The following is an 18,099-nucleotide window of genomic DNA, read 5'->3' on the forward strand; positions in this document are numbered from 1 at the left end:
AGTGTCAAGAACAAATATCCTTCTCCTGTTCCTATCTTATAAGAAAAGCTTTTAGTTGTCTTTCTCCATGAAGTATGTTAGCTGTGGTATTTTTTTGTAGATGCTCTTTATCAGCTTGAGGAAGTTTTCTGCTATTTCTAGTTTGCTGAGCGTTTTTATCATGGACTTGTCACATGGTTTTTCTGCATCTATTGAAATACAGTCATTTTTGTATTAAAATAAATTAGTTGGTTTATGTAAATATTTAAAATATACCAAAATTACAATAATCCTGCTTTGGATTTCAGTCATTTTTAATACTTTATAAAACTTCAAAAAATGGATGAGCCCAGGATCTCTTTAGATCCCTAAGAGATCCTGGCTTCAAAGACTATGCCTGCACTCAGAGTTTATAGTTAAGTGTTAACTGTTATAATGGAGCCCTAGACAAGACCAATTGAAGCAAAGAAATCATACCCAAGTTTGCAGGGGGTGGTTAGAAAGGATTTCAGAAAGGAGTTCATAAGAGTAGATTCTTAAAGAAGGAGTAGAAATATTCATGGAGGTCAGGGGAAGGACTTGAGTCAGAGCCATATGTATAGAGTTCTTCATTATTTAACCATGAGAAAGAGGGAAATTTTGCCATTTACAACATGGATGGACCCTGTGGGCATTATGCTAAGTGAATTAAGTCAGAGGAAGACAAATACCATATGATCTCATTTACATGCAAAATCTAAAGAAAGCAACAAAACCAAGCTCTTAGATACAGAGAACAGACTGGTGGTTGTTAGAGGAGGGAAGGGTTGGGGTGGAAGTGGAAGAAATGGGTGAAGGGAGTCAAAAGGTACAAACTTTCAGTTATAAAAGAAATAAGTCACAGTGATATAATGTATAGCACAGCAACTAGATAATACCATATTGCATATTCAGGGGCGCCTGGGTGGTTCAGTAGGTTAAGCGTCAGACTCTTGATTTCAGCTCAGGTCACAATTTCATAGTTAAATCAAGCCCTGTGTCTCTGCCCCTCCCCCGCTCATGATTTCTCTCAAAATAAAAAAACAAACTTAAAAAAATACTATATTGCATATTCAGAAGTTGCTAAGAGAGTAAATCTTCAGAATTCTCATCACAAGAAAAAACCTTTTTTTTAATGTTTATTTTTGACCGAGGGCATGCATGCAGGCAGGTGTTGGGGAGGAGCAGAGAGATAGAGGGAGACAGAGAATCTGAAGCAGCCTCTGCTGTCAGTGCAAAGACCAACATGGAGCTTAAACCCACAAACTCTGAGATCATGACCTGAGCCGAAGTCAGATGCTCAACTGACTGATCCACTTAGGGACTCCAAGAAAAAAAATTTTTGTAACTATGTATTGTGACAGTTGTTAATTAGACTTATTGTAGTGGTCATTTGCAATTTATGCAAATATTGAATCATTATGTTGTACACCTGAATCTAATATAAATGTTGTATGTCAATTATACCTCAATTTTTATTTTTATTATTATTTTTTAATATTTTTATTTATTTCTAGGAGAGAGAGAGAGAGACAGCATGAGCAGGGGAGGGTCAGAGAGAGAGGGAGACACAGACTCCGAAACAGGCCCCAGGCTCTGAGCTGGCACAGCTCAGTCAGCACAGAGCCCGACGCGGGGCTCGAACCCACGAACCGCGAGATCATGACCTAAGCGAAAGTCGGATGCTTAACCGACTAAGCCACCCAGGCGCTCCCCACCTTTTTTTAAAAAATATATATATATATTTTATACCTCAATTTTTAAAATGTGCTTTTCAAGAGCCACTCAATGGTAGTGGCGCCTGGGTGGTTTAAATGGTTAAGCATCCAACTTCAGCTTAGGTCATGATCTCAGTTTGAGTTTGAGCCCCACATTGGTCTCTTAGCTGTTAGCACAAGGCCAGCTTTAGGTCCTCTGTTCCCCTCTCTCTCTGCCCCTCTACCTCTCCCACTCAGCACCATGCACGTTCTCTCTCTCTCCCTCAAAAATAATTAAAATATTTAAAAAAACTGTTCAATAGTATACCTTCATATTACACTTATCTTTATTTTTTAGATTCTCCACAGTGAGCATATTCACCTATATTAGAAAGACAAAATATATTTCAGAAAATATTTTTAAGTAAAAATAGGCAAGATTTTGCTTTAAGTTTCAAAGAGAAATGTCACAGTACCTTTCATTTCATCTTTCTCCATAAAAAGACATTTAAGTTTAAATATTTTCTAGGTTTAAAGTATTAGTAATGAAGCTAAGAGCATTTCCTTAGAACTATTCTCCACAATCCCTTAATCTTTTTTTTTTTTAAATTTTTTAATGTTTTGTTTATTTCTAGGAGAGAGAGAGAGACAGCGTGAGCAGGGGAGGGTCAGAGAGAGAGGGAGTCACAGACTGAAACAGGCTCCAGGCTCTGAGCTGGCAGTCAGCACAGAGCCCGACGTGGGGCTCGAACCCACAAACCGCGAGATCATGACCTAAGCGAAAGTCGGACGGTTAACCGACTAAGCCACCTAGGCGCCCCCACAATCCTTTATCTTGAATGAGAGATTTATAATCCTAACATCTAAAGGAAGAAAATCCAATGTGGAAATGTGGAAATGATATGCCCCTAATAACACTCTTCGACAGTGGCAGTATTTGCTTTCAATTCTTGGATCTTGTACACGGGGCCTTCCCCCTGCACCCCTCACCCTCCAAAAAAAAAAAAAAAAAAAAAAAACCNGCCTTTACATTGATCTACTCTGAGAACCACCGATTAATTATTAAGAGCCTGAGATTAGAGTGTGGATATAACACTAGTTCCACTCAAAGTGTGGTTAATGGATCAGTACAATCAGCTTTATCCGAAATGTATTAGAAAGGCAAATTACTTGGGCTCCAAGCTAGACTTATTGAATCAGAATTTCAGGGGTGATCTAGGTGATTTTTATGCACCTTAAGTAAAGCACATGTCTATAGGAAATTGAGCAAAGAGACTAAGGGTACTCAAAGGGAAGAATGTGCAGAGCTCACCAATGTTCAATGTATATATTTTTAAAGCAGATACATTAAAAATTTTGTAAGTTTACTTATTTATTTTGAGAGAGAGAGCCGGGTAGGGGCACAGAGATGGGGGAGAGAGAATCCTAAGCAGTCTCCATGCTGTGAGCCTAGTGCCAGACATGGGACTTGAAGTCACAAACCACAAGATCATGACCAGAGCTAAAATAGAGTCAGATGCTTAACCAGCTGAATCACTCAGGCACCCCTAAAGCATATACATTATTATAAAATAATCTAAAGGCAAAAATTTTTATATACTGTAAATAAAGTATGACTAGAAAAAATTTTCTTGGTGTTGGGCTAGAAAGGGTCAACAAATTAGCACAGGTCTTAGATTAAAGGGCAATAGGGATCTATAATTCATTCCTGGTTCCAAGCAGCTTGCTGACTTAAGGCTACTGATTTCACATAAGAATTTATGTGTATACAGAACACATTTTGGTTATATTTCTCTCATAGCATAATTGGCTACTGGTGGGTGGTCAGCTGAAGACGATGGGATCTCAAACTCAATCATTTATTTGAACCTTTAACTACTTTGGCGTCAAGACTCAGCAGAATCCTCTTTATCAGTGGCTTTCAAACTGTGGTTTACAGAGCTCCCTCAGGGGACTGTGAAAGGGAGGTGAAGGGAATGGAGAGGAAAAGAGGGAAAGAGAATGACCAGATTAGGCTTTACTTCCCCTAGCTCCTTGCCTTCAACCAAAACAGCTCAGATTTTTTCTTCTCTTTTTCTTTCTTTTCTTTCTTTTCTTTCCTTCCTTCCTTCCTTCCTTCCTTCCTTCCTCTCTCTTTCTCTCTTTCTTTTTTTTTTAGATTTTATCTTTTTGTATCCACTTTCTTGTGGAATATACTTGAACAAAGAACTCCCCTCTTTAAAAAGTTTGAGATTCTCTATTCTTTACTACAGATCTTCACAAGCCAATACAAAGCCACAGCTGTCTTTCGTTCTCATGAGATCAATGATCCTTGTTAACTTTCTTTTACTACCATTTGGTTGTTAGAAAGGACTCAAAAATGCATAATGAGACAGTAGTTCTGCTTCCAGGCCTCCCTTCTCCAATCACTATCACTAGGGATGAATAAACTAATGATATTGTAGATTGCCGTGTTGGATGTCAAGCAAAGCACATTACATAAATCAGCCTATAAACGGAAATAAACATTGCATTATCTAAGAAGTTAATTATAGCTATAAGTATAAGGTAAAGAGAATAATATTTTAAAGAAGTATAATAACTCTTCTACAACCAAGTAAGAGACATCCTTCAAAGTAGTCACCTTGAAAGACTTAATTCATTCCAGTAGTGCTCCTATTCTAGGGTTCTAGAACTCTTCTTTTGGAACTACAAAAAAACCCATCTAGCCAACTGACAAAACTATCATTGTTTTAAGCCACTGTATTATATTAAAAAAAAATTTTTTTATTAGAGAAAGGAGACAGTGTATGTGCGAGCAGGGGACAGTGGCAGAGGGGAAGAGAGACTCTCCATGCTGAGCATGGAGCCTGATGTGGAGCTCAATCCCACGACCCTGGGATCATGACCTGAGCCAAAATCAAGAGTTAGATGCTCAACCAACTGAGCCACCCAGGCACCCTTAAGCTACAAAGTTTTGGGGTGGTTTGATATATAGTAATATATATGTAAGACAGAAATGTTTAAATCATTATGCTTTGGGGGATATTTAAAGGAAATGATTAACCTTAACAGAAAAACTCTAGCTATGCAAAATGATCAGAGACAGGTTGGTCTAGATAACAAAAAGTTTGTCTGTATCCTTAAATAAATAGAATAAAACACTTTAAAAAACAAGAAAATAGGGGCACCTGGGTGGCTCAGTTGGTAAAGCTTCTGACTTCGGTTCAGGTCATGATTTCGTGGTTTCTGGGTTCAAGCCTGCATGGGGCTCTGTGCTGACAGCTCAGAGCCTGGAGCCTGCATCAGATTCTGTGTCTCCCTCTCTCTCTGCCCCTCCCCCATCCACACTCTGTCTTTCTCCCTCTCTCTCTCAAAGATGAATAAACATTAAAAAATAATAAAAAATTAAAAAAAGAAAATAATATTTTGTAAGAGAAATTCATGATAAATGTGATCAGCAATAGGTCCCCACCTTTCTCCTCTTGAGTTTTGGCTTTTTTCCTTAGGGTCACCTGATTCCTATCTATTCTGACTTTAGGAATACTCTGCTCTCCTTTTTTCCTTTACCTGACCATGGATAAAAATAACTTTCCATTTTTCCCGGAGTACACTAAATATAAGGCTATATTTTCTTTTTTTTAAAGAGTGTACAATTTGTATAGAAAGGAGGTACAAAAATATAAAAATATATAAACAAGTTAAATATAGCTTTTAAGATACTAAGATAAACAAGTTAAGTATAGACTTTGGATCCTAAGATAACTAAAGTCTAGCCAGAAGTTGGCTGGCCCAGTTTTTCTCTCTACCCAGTTATCAATCCATTGTCCTTGACTATAGGACCTCACACAAAACAAAACACAGCAGCTATTTCAAAGCTCAGTGTCTTATCTTCCTTAAGATAAAAGACTATCCTATTAAATCAAGAATTCGAGAGAACAGATTTCTTCTTGAAGTATCAAAATTAATTTTTAAAAAGCTTCAGGTATTTCGGTAAAACTTCTTTAAAATGTACCTTTTACTTATACACTTTTGTTTGTATATAGTACATAGGTTATAAATTAACATTTTCTTCTTTTTAACTTTTTCTTGATGATTCACTATAACACTAATTAATATACTAGGCTAAAATACAGTATTGTTCTCAGTGTCTATTAAGGACTTGCATACCAAATCATCAAACCCATTTTTATTCAATAGGCAAGAAGAAGAAATAAAAAGCATCTGAGTCTCTGTTTGCAGATGACATGATCTTAGAAGCAGAAAACACTAAAGATTCCCCCCACCCCCACAAAGCTGTTAGAGTTAATAAATGAATCTGGCAAAGTTTCAGGACACAAAATCAACACCTAAAAATCTGTTGTGTTTCTATATGCCAGCAAAGAACATAAGAAAACAGTTCTATGCACAATAACATCAAAAAGAATAAAATACTTAGGAATAAGTTTAATCAAGGAGGTAAAAGGCTTGTACACTAAAAACTATAAATCATTGCAAGAAGAAATTAAAGAAGACACAACTAAGTGGAAAGATATCCTGTGTTCATGGATTGCAAGACTTAATAAGAGGTATCAAAACTCGTAGTATGTGACAACATAAATAGACATTTTGCTAAGTGAAATAAGCTAAGCATAAAAAGAAAAACATTACCTGATTTCACTTATATGAGGTACCTATAATAGTCAAATTAGTGAATCAAAGAGTGGAATGGTGGTTGCCAGGGGCTGGGGGAGAGGGAAATGGGGAGTTGTTCAATGGGTATAAAGTTTCAGTCAAGCAAGATGAATAAACTCTGGAGATCTGCTGTACTACAATGTATCTATACTCAACAATAGAGGCACCCTGCTGGCTCAGTCTGTGGAGCATGTGAGTCTTGATCTCGGGGTTGTAAATTCAAACCCCACATTGAGTGTAGAGCTTACTTAAAAATAAAATCTTAAACAAACAAACCAATATACTGTTAAGTGTTCTTCCACAATAATAATAATAAACAAAACATGTCAATACTACCCAAATATTATTCCACAATAATAATAATAAACAAAAGATGTCAATACTACCCAAATCACTCTGCAGATTCGATGCAATCATTTTCAAAACCCTAACAATATTTTTTGCAGAAATAGAAAAATCCACCCTAAAATTCACATGGAATCTGAAGGGATCCTGAATACAAAACAATCTTGAAAAAGAAGAATAAATTTGGAAGTCTCACATTTCCTAATTCTGAAACTTACTACAAAATTATAGTAATCAAGAGTGTGGTACTGGCATAAATAGAGACATACAGATCTATGGAAGAGAACAGCAAGCCCAGAAATAAACTCTGGCATACCTGGTCAAATGATTTTTGACAAGAATGCTAAGACTATTCAATGGGGGAAAGGACAGTCTTTTCAATAAATGGTGTTGGGAAAATTGATATTTACATGTAAAAGAATGAGGTTGGGCTATTGTCTTATACTATGTACAAAAATCAACTCAAAATGGGTCAAAGACTTGACCATAATACATATAACTATAAAGAAGTTAGAAAAAACTATAGGGGAGGAACTTCATGAAACTGTATTTGGCTATGATTTCTTGAATATCACACCAAAAGCACAGGCAACAAAAGAAAAAACAGGTAAACTGTATTTCATCAAAATTTAAAACTTTTGTTTTTTTTTAATGTTTACTTAATTTTTTTTTATATATTTTTATTTATTTCTAGGAGAGAGAGAGAGACAGCATGAGCAGGGGAGGGTCAGAGGGAGAGGGAGACACAGACTCTGAAACAGGCTCCAGGCTCTGAGCTGGCAGCACAGAGCCCGATGCGGGGCCCGAACCCACGAACCGCGAGATCATGACCTAAGCGAAAGTCGGACGCTTAACCGACTAAGCCACCCAGGCGCCCCAATTTTTTAAAAATACTTTTTAATGTTTTATTTATTTCTGAGAAAGAAAGAGAGACAGCGTGAGCAGGGGAGGGTCAGAGAGAGAGGGAGACAGAATCTGAAGCAGGCTTCAGGCTCTGAGCTAGCTGTCAGCACAGAGATGAATGTAGGGCTCGAACCCTAGAACCACGAGATCATGACCTGAGCTGAAGTTGGACGCTTAACCAACTGAGCCACCCAGGCACCCCTAATGTTTACTTATTTATTTTGAGGGGATGAGGGACAGAGAGAGAGGGAGAGAGACAATTCCATGCAGGCTCCACGCTGTCAGTGCAGAGCCTCCTGTGGGGCTCGGTCTCAAGAAATGTGACTTCATAACGTGGGCCAAAACCAAGGATCAGTCACTCAACTGACTGAGCCATCCAGGTGCCCCCAAATTTAAAACTTTTGTGCATCACAGGACAAGAATGCCAAGAGTGAAAAGGCAACCCACAGAATGGGAAAGGAAATATATTTGCTTACTATGTATCTGTTAAGGGACTTCTATCCAGAACAAAAAACTCATACAACTCAACAAAGAAAGACAGGTAACCCAATTAAAAAATGGGCAAAGGATTTCAAGAGATATTTCTCTAAAGAAAATATAAAAATGGCCAATAAGCCCATGAAAAGATGCTCAGCATCACTAGTCATTAAAGAAATGCAAATCAAAACCACAATGAGATACCACTTCACATCCATTAGTTTGACTGTTATTAAAAACAAAACAAAAACAGAGAATAACAAGTGTTGGCAAGGATGTAGAAAAACTGGAACACTTTATATTGTGGGAATGTAAAATGGTACAGCCACTGTGGAAAACAGTATGCAGGTTACCCAAAAAAGTAAACGTAAAATTATCATATGACCTAGCAATTCCACTTCTGGGTATACACCCAAAAGAATTAAAAGCAGGAACTCAAACATATTTGTACACCCAAGTTTACAGCAGCATTACTCATAATAGCCAAAAAGTGGAAGCAACCCAAGTGTCCATTAACGAATAAATGAATAAATAGAATATATTATATATACTGACAAATATTATTCAGCCTTAAGGAGGAAATTCAGATACAAGCTGCAAAACAGATGAATCCTGAAGACATTATGTTAAAAAAATAAACTAGTCACAAACATATGATTTAATTTATATGAAGTATCTAAAGTAGTAAAATTCATAGAGAAAGAAAGCAGAATGGTAGTTGCCAGGGGCTCTGGGAAAGAGGGAATAAGAGTTAGTGTTTAAGGGTATGGAGTGTCAGTTTGAGAAGATGAAAAAGTTCTGTAGACGGATGGTGGTGATGGATAGATAACAATGTGAATATACTGAATGCCACTGAACTGTATGTATCTTTAAGAATGGTTAAAATTTCTCCAAAGAAAACATTGAGATGGCCAACAGACACACAAAAAGATGCTCAATATCATTCATCATCAGAGAAATGCACACCAAAACCATAATGAGATACCACCTCATACCTGACAGAATGACCAAAATCAAAACACAACAAACAACAATGGTGAGGATGTGGAGAAAAAGGAAGAACCCTCTTCTATTATTGGTGGGAATGCAAACTTGTGCAGCCACTGTGAAAAATAGTATGGAGTTTCCTCAGAAAATTAAAAATAGAACTACCCTATGATCCAATAGTTGCACTACTGGATATTCACCCAAAAAAAATACAAAAGCACTAATTCAAAGGGATACCTGTACCTCTATGTTTATAGCAGCATTATTTACAGTAGCCAAACTATGGAAGCAGCCTAAGCATCCATCAATAGATGAATGGATAAAGAAGATGTAGTATATAAATACAGGAGAATACTATTCAGCCATAAAAAAGAATGAAATCTTGCCATTTCCAGCAACATGGACAGAGTTAGAGAGTACAATGCTAAGCAAAATAAGTCAGTCTGAGAAAGACAAATACCCTATGATCTCATTCATTTGTAGAAGTGAAGAAACAAAACAAATGACCAAAGGGCAAAAAAAGAGAGAAAGAGGGACAAACCAAGAAATAGACTATAGAGAACAGGGGTGCCTGGGTGGCTCAGTTGGTTAAGCATCTGACTTTGGCTCAGGTCATGATCTCAAGGTTTGTGGGTTTGAACCCTGCATCAGGCTCTGTGCTGATAGCTCAGAGGCTGGAGTCTGTTTCAGGTTCAGTGTCTCCCTCTCTCTTTGCCCCTCCTGCACTCATGCTCTGTCTCTCTCTCTCTCAAAAATAAATGAACATTAACTATAGAGAATAAACTGCTGGTTACCAGAGGTAAGGTTGGTGGGGGAAAAGGGAGAATAAGGGAATGGGGATTAAAAAGCACACTTATCATGATGAAAATAAAATGATAAAAAAAATAGTTAAAATGGTAAATTTTATGTTATATATACTTACCACAACTTAAAAAAGAGTTAATGTGGTACAAGAGAGCTCATGCTATGAGTTACATATGCTTTTTTGTTAGAATCTACCCCCCCATCCCACTCTCATCCTCACTCCTGGCCATCTCTTTCAGAGCCATGTTGATATCCGGCCATTCAAAATAATACACTTATTTTGCACGACAGACTCATTTGACAGGTACTATAATATCATATGCCAATGTCTGAGTGGGTGTTTTCTGGGTAACTCAAACACTGATCAATGTCTACAAAGCCTGCCCTTACCCTAACGTGTCATGAGTCGCCTCAGTCAAGTGACTTTTAATAGAGTGCTCAGTCATTGTGTATGAGTAACAGAAAATGGTGAGTTATTGTCCTAAGTTTGCAGAGAGAAAATTAGAATGCATAAGCCTGTCCATGAAGTAGGGGCACCAGATTTAGCAAAAAAAAAAAAAACAACAAACCAAACAAACAAAAAAAACAGGACACCTTGTTGTTTATATGAAATTCAAATTTAACTTGGCATCTTGTATTTTATCTGGCAACATGCTTAAGTAGTGGAAGTTGAAGAGAAAATAAATCAAATAATCCAGAGTATTTTGGGCTCACTGAGCTCTTACTTAATACGGAGCCTAAACAGGGAAAAGTAAAAAAGTTCCTTAAAAATGTACTGGACATTAGGGGCGCCTGGGTGGCTTAGTTGGTTAAGCTTCCGACTTTCGCTTAGGTCACGATCTCACGGTTCGTGGGTTCGAGCCCCGCGTCGGGCTCTGTGCTGACTGCCAGCTCAGAGCCTGGAGCCTGTTTCAGTCTGTGACTCCCTCTCTCTCTGACCCTCCCCTGCTCACGCTGTCTCTCTCTCTGTCTCCTAGAAATAAATAAAATGTTAAAAAAAAAAAAAGTACTGGACTCGCCTCTCCCCTGCTCAAAAAAAAAAAAAAAAGTATTGGTCTCCAGACATAATGTCTATGCTTAATCCAACTCAGGAGCCCCTTCCTGCTTTGGGTTTCTGTGGTCCAAGATTTACTTTATAAAGATAGATCAGAGGATGGGAAAAAATGAAAGTGAAGAGGGATAAATCAAAGCTAGAAATGTGTGAGAACATACTCAGCTTCTGTTAGGCCTGGCCTCGAAAAAGGACTCAACACTTAAAAAAATCAGAGGAAACTGGATTGTGACCTGGCTCAAAGTGGAAGAGAAACAGTGGTGGTAGGTGCCCTACAGCCAGATGGCAGAAGCACAGTTAACAGAATACCTGGGATAGTGGTGGGATCTTTCTTCCTTCCCCAAAGTCCTAACACTGCCTCCTAAGAAACTGCAATCACTATTTTTACTAATACTCTGAGCCTGGTTACAATAATGCCTGTACTGGTCAAGCAACTACTTCTCAGCTTAACAACTCCTACAGCTTCCCAGCCATTTTTTCATCACTCTGCAATATCACCTACTTCCTCGCAGAACCTGGGTCAAAAGTGAGGTCTCTGAACCCTGTGTTACTTTCAGGAATCTCAGTCTGTTCAGGTTATCCTCCTAAGAATCAACAAAAACAGGTTTCAGGCTGAGAATGCCATCTTGAAAAGGTTCACATTCTCATTTATTACTCCTGACACTGTTCACGTAGTGGTAATCCCTGCCTGACTGGCCTAAGATATAAACCGCGCATGTGGCCTGACCATACTACAGAAGAATTTAGGAATTTTTGCTATCTATCACACTAGGCCTGCCTGGGATGTCTATCACTCCAGTCTCTGAGGGGTGTGGGTGGGAGTATCCAGGAGCTAAAGGGTAAAATCAACAAGGTCCTTCATTCCTCAACCTGTCCTAAAGCACCAGCTGACTAGCTACACTGAGTCAGCTTTTAAAGGCTGTGGCTGGCCTCCAGAATTCTTCCCCAGAGGGAGTAGTTAGTCGCTAGGGCAAGAGGAGCAGGTCACTTGGGCAAAACTCTTTCAAGATTATCTGGGCACCTCTAAGGCACTTACCAATAAGAATTTCTCCAGACCCCAGCCCTCATTATTTTATATATATATATTATTATATATTATATTTTATTTATATTATTTATTATATTATATTTATATTATAAATATAAATATATATTATAAATATATATAATTTATATATAATATATATATTTGTAAACAGACCTCATTTTTTTATATATATATTTGTAAACAGAACATGAGTGGAAAACAGATAATATATAGAAGGTCCTAGTGGAATGAAATTTAGATTCATGAATTGAAAGACTGAATATACTCCATTTTAGGCTCCTGATATGAGCATCACAAGTAATCCCCCAGATGTTCTTCCTTTCCTCCCCCACCCCCTTCATATAACTGGAGACACCTTTCCCACTAAAGCACTCTGCCTCACACCCTCTGCATTGGGGCTCATTCATTCATTTATCCACCCATCATATATTTGCTGAGTTGCTAACATGTGCCAGGCACTGTGCTTGGCGCTGGGGATACAAACGAATAGTGTACGGTCTTTGCCTCCAGGACTGTCTCAAGTCAGCCCTGGGCACGGATCACCGTACCCTTCACAGCAGTTAAGTGCGGTGGCAGGGGACTGGCAAAATGATAGGCCAAACATTTTCCTAAGATGAGAGGGAGAAAAAGATCCTATTCTAGCTCAGGAAGATGACAACTTGGAAGCCAGGGGGCCAACGGGGCGGTGGGCACCGAGGACCCGTCTGGGACTGGCTGTGCGGAGGCCCCTGCTACAGTCCTGGGGTTGGGTGCTCGGCAGCCGCGCTCCCCCAGGGCCGTCACAGGAGATGCGGGTACAAGATGACAGCTGGGCGCGAGTCAGCTGAGGGGTGTCACCGAAGGGACAGTTTGAGGAGACGGTTGGGGTGGATCTGGGGTGACGCCCCAAGGGATATTTGGTTCTTGGGGCTTGAGGGTTCAGTGGATGGTAGAGCTGAAGTGTCAGGAGCACAGAAGGTGGGAGTGGACCGGGAGGGTGGGGATGAAGGGCCACGGAGAAGGGCTGAGGGGAAGGGCGGGGGCACAGAGAGCTTTCTCTTCAGAGATTGTTTGGAACGTGAGGGCAATGGGTCTTCCGGACCCCGCCAGCCCCCAAAGAGGCGTCCCTACCTCGTTTCTCGCCTCAGCGTGATCCCACGGTGCCCGCGGCGTTGGTGTCGGCAGCGGCGCGGCCAGCGGCGTCTCGCGCCCTCCTGGGGTCGCGCCGTAGAGGAGACAGGCCGGCGTCCCCCTCCTCTGCAGACGGGTTGGTAATGTCCGGTTCCCCCTGCAGCCGCGGCGCCGATGGTCCAACCTGGGTTGCCCTCCTGCCGCCCCTCCGGACGGCGCGTTGGTTTGGTCCTCTGGGCCCGCGGTGTTTTGCCCACCTCCCCCGCCTCTCGCTGCGATGGGTGCAGCGAGTCACGCGCAGAGCTTTCCCGCGAGGGGAGCGGCGAGGCTTCGGCCGTGGCCCCGCCTTCTGCGGTCCTCATCCCGCCCCTTCGGGGTGGTGCGCAGCGAGGCGCCGGTCGCGTCTTCGGGAGCCCTGGTGATCCTGGTCGTGGGCCCAATGGCTTCGAAGTCAGGTGTATCTGCGCACCCACTTTCACCTAAAGCAGCAGTTCTCAACCCTGACACCTCAGTAGACCCTCTTAGGGAAAACAGAAAATGAAAATAGAGCAGCAAAACCAAGGCCTGACCTTGGCCGAGGAGACGGGCTGAATCAGGATCACACTGGGACGGGAGTGTAGTGGCTGGGAGGTGCCCAGGCTGTGATGTTTTTTTTATAGGTACCCCATGAATCGCCAGGTTAAGAATCTTGATAAAAACCTGGAACTGACAAAGACTCTCTCCTTTGACCAAAACTCTAGGATCCTCTGAGTACTCTGCTGGACTAGGCCTGACCTTGGGCTTCCCTGTAGAATCCACTTTGAACAAGAATCCTGCTAAGTCAGTTTAGTTAGAATCCCCCACCTTTGTCATCTGACCACCCTTTGTATCTTACCACCCTGGTCTGCCTTCAGTAGGAATCTGTTGAGACTATTTAGCAAGAATCCCCCTTGCCCCTGATGTATCCTCTTAGCAATTGCTATCTGTGGTCTGAATGTCTGTCTCTCAAATTCACACATGGAAATATCCCCAAAGGTGATGGCATTAGTGGGCTGGGGACTTTGAGAAGTGTCTGCATCATGAGGGTGGCACCCGCATGAGTTGAATAGGTGCTCTTATGGACGAGGTCTCTCAGCTCCCTAGCCCAATCCTCCAGGTGAGGATACAAGGGGAAGTCGGCTGCCCAGAAGGGAGCCCTCACCCAATCATGCTGCCACTCTGATCTCTGATTTCTAGTCTCCAGAACTGCGAGAGATAAATTTGTTTATAAGCTACAGAGTCTGGTATTTCACTATAACTGCCTGTATAGACTAAGAAGGTAATTGTCCATCCATTGACCCCCACTTTGCTCCTTGGCTGTAAAATCCCCAACTGTTCTTGTTGGTGTCTGAGTTGAGTTTAATCTCTTCCTCCAGTGCAAAACCCCATTGCAATGGTCCCCGTACCTATTGTGATGCCCCTTAAGAGCTGCCTTTCCATCTTTTAACAAGTGTCTTGAATAATTTTTTTCTTTAAGAGAACTCATGCTCTTCCTGTTCCTAATGGCAGGCAGGATGTATGTGGGACATTGAGGGTCCTTGTTGTCTCTTTCTTCCAGCCAAAGGTTGGCAGGGCGATGGGGTAGGGGGTGGGCAAGCAGTCATTCAGCAAATAATATAAATTCACTGGGTTCCATGCTCTGTGAAAGAATTAGAGACTGAGACCCTATGCATTCACAGGTTTCTTGGGTCACAGTCAAGGAAGCAGATAAATGTCATGCTGTGTAATGCATCCTCAAGGCTTCACAGAAGTGGTGTGAACTGAGTTTTGAAGAATGAATGGTAAAGAGTGTGGGGGAATCAGCATGTCCAAAATAACAGAGGGGTAAAATAACATATGCTTGAGGTGTGGGGTGCAATGGGGAGAGCACAGCAGACATAGGGGCTTTTGAAGAGCTTCCTATGATATACTAAAGAGTTGGGACTCATCTTGTAGGCAGTGGAGAGACACTGAAGGGCTTTATGGAGTGGGAGAAATAACAAATCAAATTTGAAATTTAGAAACAAAATTCTGGGTGGGGGGATATGGAGAGGGCTAGGACTGCAGGTAGGGAGACCGAGGAAAAGCTGTATGTTGTACAGTTAAGTGGTTTGGGATAGAGACTTAACTCAAAGTAGGCCAATTAGAATCCTTTCCCTGAGAATTTGGAATTAGGGGAGAACTATACCCTTACTCATAGTTGGCTTACAATGGAAATTGAGATCTCTGACCATCTTTTACTTGGCAAATGGCCTGAGTAGCAAAGAAAACCAGTTTGCTGAGATGAGAAGGATCAATCTGTTGCAAAGAGAGAAGCCAAGTCTAGACATAAAGAGTTTTCGGGGGCCCTTCTAGCAGTGTGTTCCACTTCGGAGGCCTAGCTTTATTTATACCCTGGATTCATGGCACATCTATCTATCCTTTTATATTGTTTCGTTTTTGTCTTCAACAAGCATAGGTTACTTCCTGTTATTTGTGTTAAGAGATAATTAAAAACAATTTTTTAATGTTTTTTATTTATTTTTGAGAGAGAGAGAGAGAGACAGCGTGAGCAGGGGAGGTTCAGAGAGAGAGGAAGACACAGAATCTGAAGCAGGCTCCAGGCTCTGAGCTAGCTATCAGCACAGAGCCCGATGCGGGACTCCAACCCATGAACCGTGAGATCATGACCTGAGCCAAAGTTGGATGCTTAACCAACTGAGCCCCCCAGGCACCTCCATAAGCACATTTTTAAATTTCCAGGCATTGCATTCTAACTTCTGGTTTAGAAAATATGATCAGAGGGGTGCCTAGGTGGCTTGGTTAAACTTCTGACTCTTGATTTCTGCTCAGGTCATGATCCCAGAGTCCTTGGATGGAGCCCTGCATCAGGCTCCACACTGAGCGTGGAGCCTGCTTTTAAGATTTTCTCTCTCCCCCTCTCTCTGTCTCTCCTCTTTCTCCCTCCCTTTGCCCCTCTCCCCCGCTGGTGCCCACTAAAATAAAAATAAATAAATAAGTATAAATAAATAAAGAAATGTGTTGTTGGAGGCAAGGAGTAAAGTTGATCAAATGACTACAATGACTCCCAGGGTCTTCCAGTGCTGAGTCTTCTCTAAAACTCTGAACGTTATCTTAGAATATTTGGAGCTAGAATTGCAGGGAAATGTTGGGGCTAAGAATTGCTCCTTTGGGGAACAGTTGGTTGAGCTTCCAACTCTAGATCTTGGCTCAGGACACGATCTTGCGGTTCATGAGTTTGAGCCCTGTGTTGGGCTCTGTACTGATGGTGTGGAGCCTGCTTGGGATTCTGCCTCTCCTCTCTCTTCCTCCCCTGCTTGTGCTCTCTAAACAAACAAATTTTTGTTTCAAGAATTGCTTCCTTGTTTCTCTCTTTCTGGCAGTGGTAAATAAGGTTATTTTTCCTGCAATTTCTTAAAGAAAAGGTGAAGGGTGAGCCACATGGTTCTGTGACCTTGCCCTGTTCCTAAAAGGCTGTAGATGAGGAAAAAGTATAAATTTGGCCTATATAAACTGGAATTGCCTCTCAGTTTTTGCTATTGGCAAAAACAAGGAGAAAGATGTCCTTATGAATCCAACTTCAGAAAGCCCCTCATGGGGGGTTCTTTCCTGCAATGAAATAATATCTCATCTGTTTCTCTTTGGACATCTACTTCATGCATCTGCTACAGGCTAAATATCTTGGCTCACTTACCTTCACACAGAAAATCATGACCACTTTAAAATGGAGGCCCTACTTCCCAAAACTATATGACATTTTAGCTACTGTCCTCATCACTGACTTAGTTTCTCAGAGTTCTAATTCTAATTTCTAGAGAGAGAGAAGCTATAGTGAGTTATATATCCACTCTTGGCCAGTTGTGGCTAGGGACATTGGAGTCAACTGGCCCCAGACATGACCATCTAAATTCACCCCTTCATCAGGAGCTGTGTGGTAAGAGTCAGTAATCCATGAATTTAGTATCCTCCTTTTCAGAGAAGACATTGAGTAAATCCATAGGATCATTGGATAAACCAGTGCTTGCATCTTTGGTAGCTAATCCATGACGTCTTCTGATTCTACCTTCAAAATATATCCTCTAATCATCTTATTTCTCCACTGCTTCTATCTTCATGCAAGCCAGCAGCATGCCATGCCTAGACAACTGTAATTGCCTACTAGTCTCCCTGATGTTATTTTTGCATCCCTATTGTCCATAGAGTGGCTTGAACAATCTTTCAAACTAGCTTTAAAGCTCTCCACTGTTTCCCATTCTATGTATGTATGTATGTATGTATGTATGTATGTATGTATGTATCTATCTATCTATCTAACACCCTTCTCTTTGTGTATCATGTTTTGTCTACATTGGCTTCTTTTTTCCTACACACAAAGCTAGCTCCTATCTTAGGGACTTTTAACTAGCTATTTACTCTGTCTATAATGCCTTTCCATATTCTTGAAAGGCTATATCTTTCTAGTCATTTAGGTCTCATTTCACATGCCACTTTCTCAGAAAGGCCTTTTATGACTACTGAATATAAAGTAGCTCCCTCTGCCTCCTCAAAGTCCCTCACTACTAAAGTATCTTCATAGCACTTATTATCTGAATGATCTTGTTTACTGTTATTGTCTCTCTTAATAGAATGTAAGATTCATGATAGTAGAAACCTTTTCGATTTTTGGCTTTCACTGTATCTCTACATCAATAACAGTCCCCAGATCATGGTAGATACTCAGTAAATACTTGTTGTAGGTATGGATGAATGTGATGAAGGAAGGGGGGGGGAGGGAGAGAGAGAAATTAGAACCTTGAAAGGATGGGATTTGTGGGATAGGGATGACTATAAAACCATTTTATTTTGTCTTCCACTCTTTAAACCCACTCCATAACACTGTACACTTCATGAATTTTCTGGTCATTTTTAGGTAGCAACCAGTACTTGTCACTGTGCTTCACTTCAATAATTAAAGTATCCAGACTAATGAAGTAATTTTTTAAACTTGAAACTTTAAAATTATGGCTTTTCCTATCTCTCAGCTTGTCCCT

The 18,099-nt window shown here is 40.7% G+C and overlaps 1 protein-coding gene across 1 annotated transcript in view; it reads right to left on the reverse strand.

The window, feature by feature from the left end:
• Positions 1 to 13,317, reverse strand: part of RUSC2 (RUN and SH3 domain containing 2) — a 64,700-nt gene extending 51,383 nt beyond the window's left edge. The window contains exon 1 of the mRNA XM_077756242.1: positions 13,073 to 13,317. The gene's annotated coding sequence lies outside the window, so the exon portion shown is untranslated. The remainder of the gene's footprint in view (positions 1 to 13,072) is intronic.
• Positions 13,318 to 18,099: the final 4,782 nt, after the last annotated feature.

Source organism: Crocuta crocuta, unplaced genomic scaffold (genome assembly GCF_008692635.1).
Source record: "Crocuta crocuta isolate KB4526 unplaced genomic scaffold, BGI_CrCroc_1.0 scaffold431, whole genome shotgun sequence".
Lineage (NCBI taxonomy): Eukaryota > Metazoa > Chordata > Mammalia > Carnivora > Hyaenidae > Crocuta > Crocuta crocuta.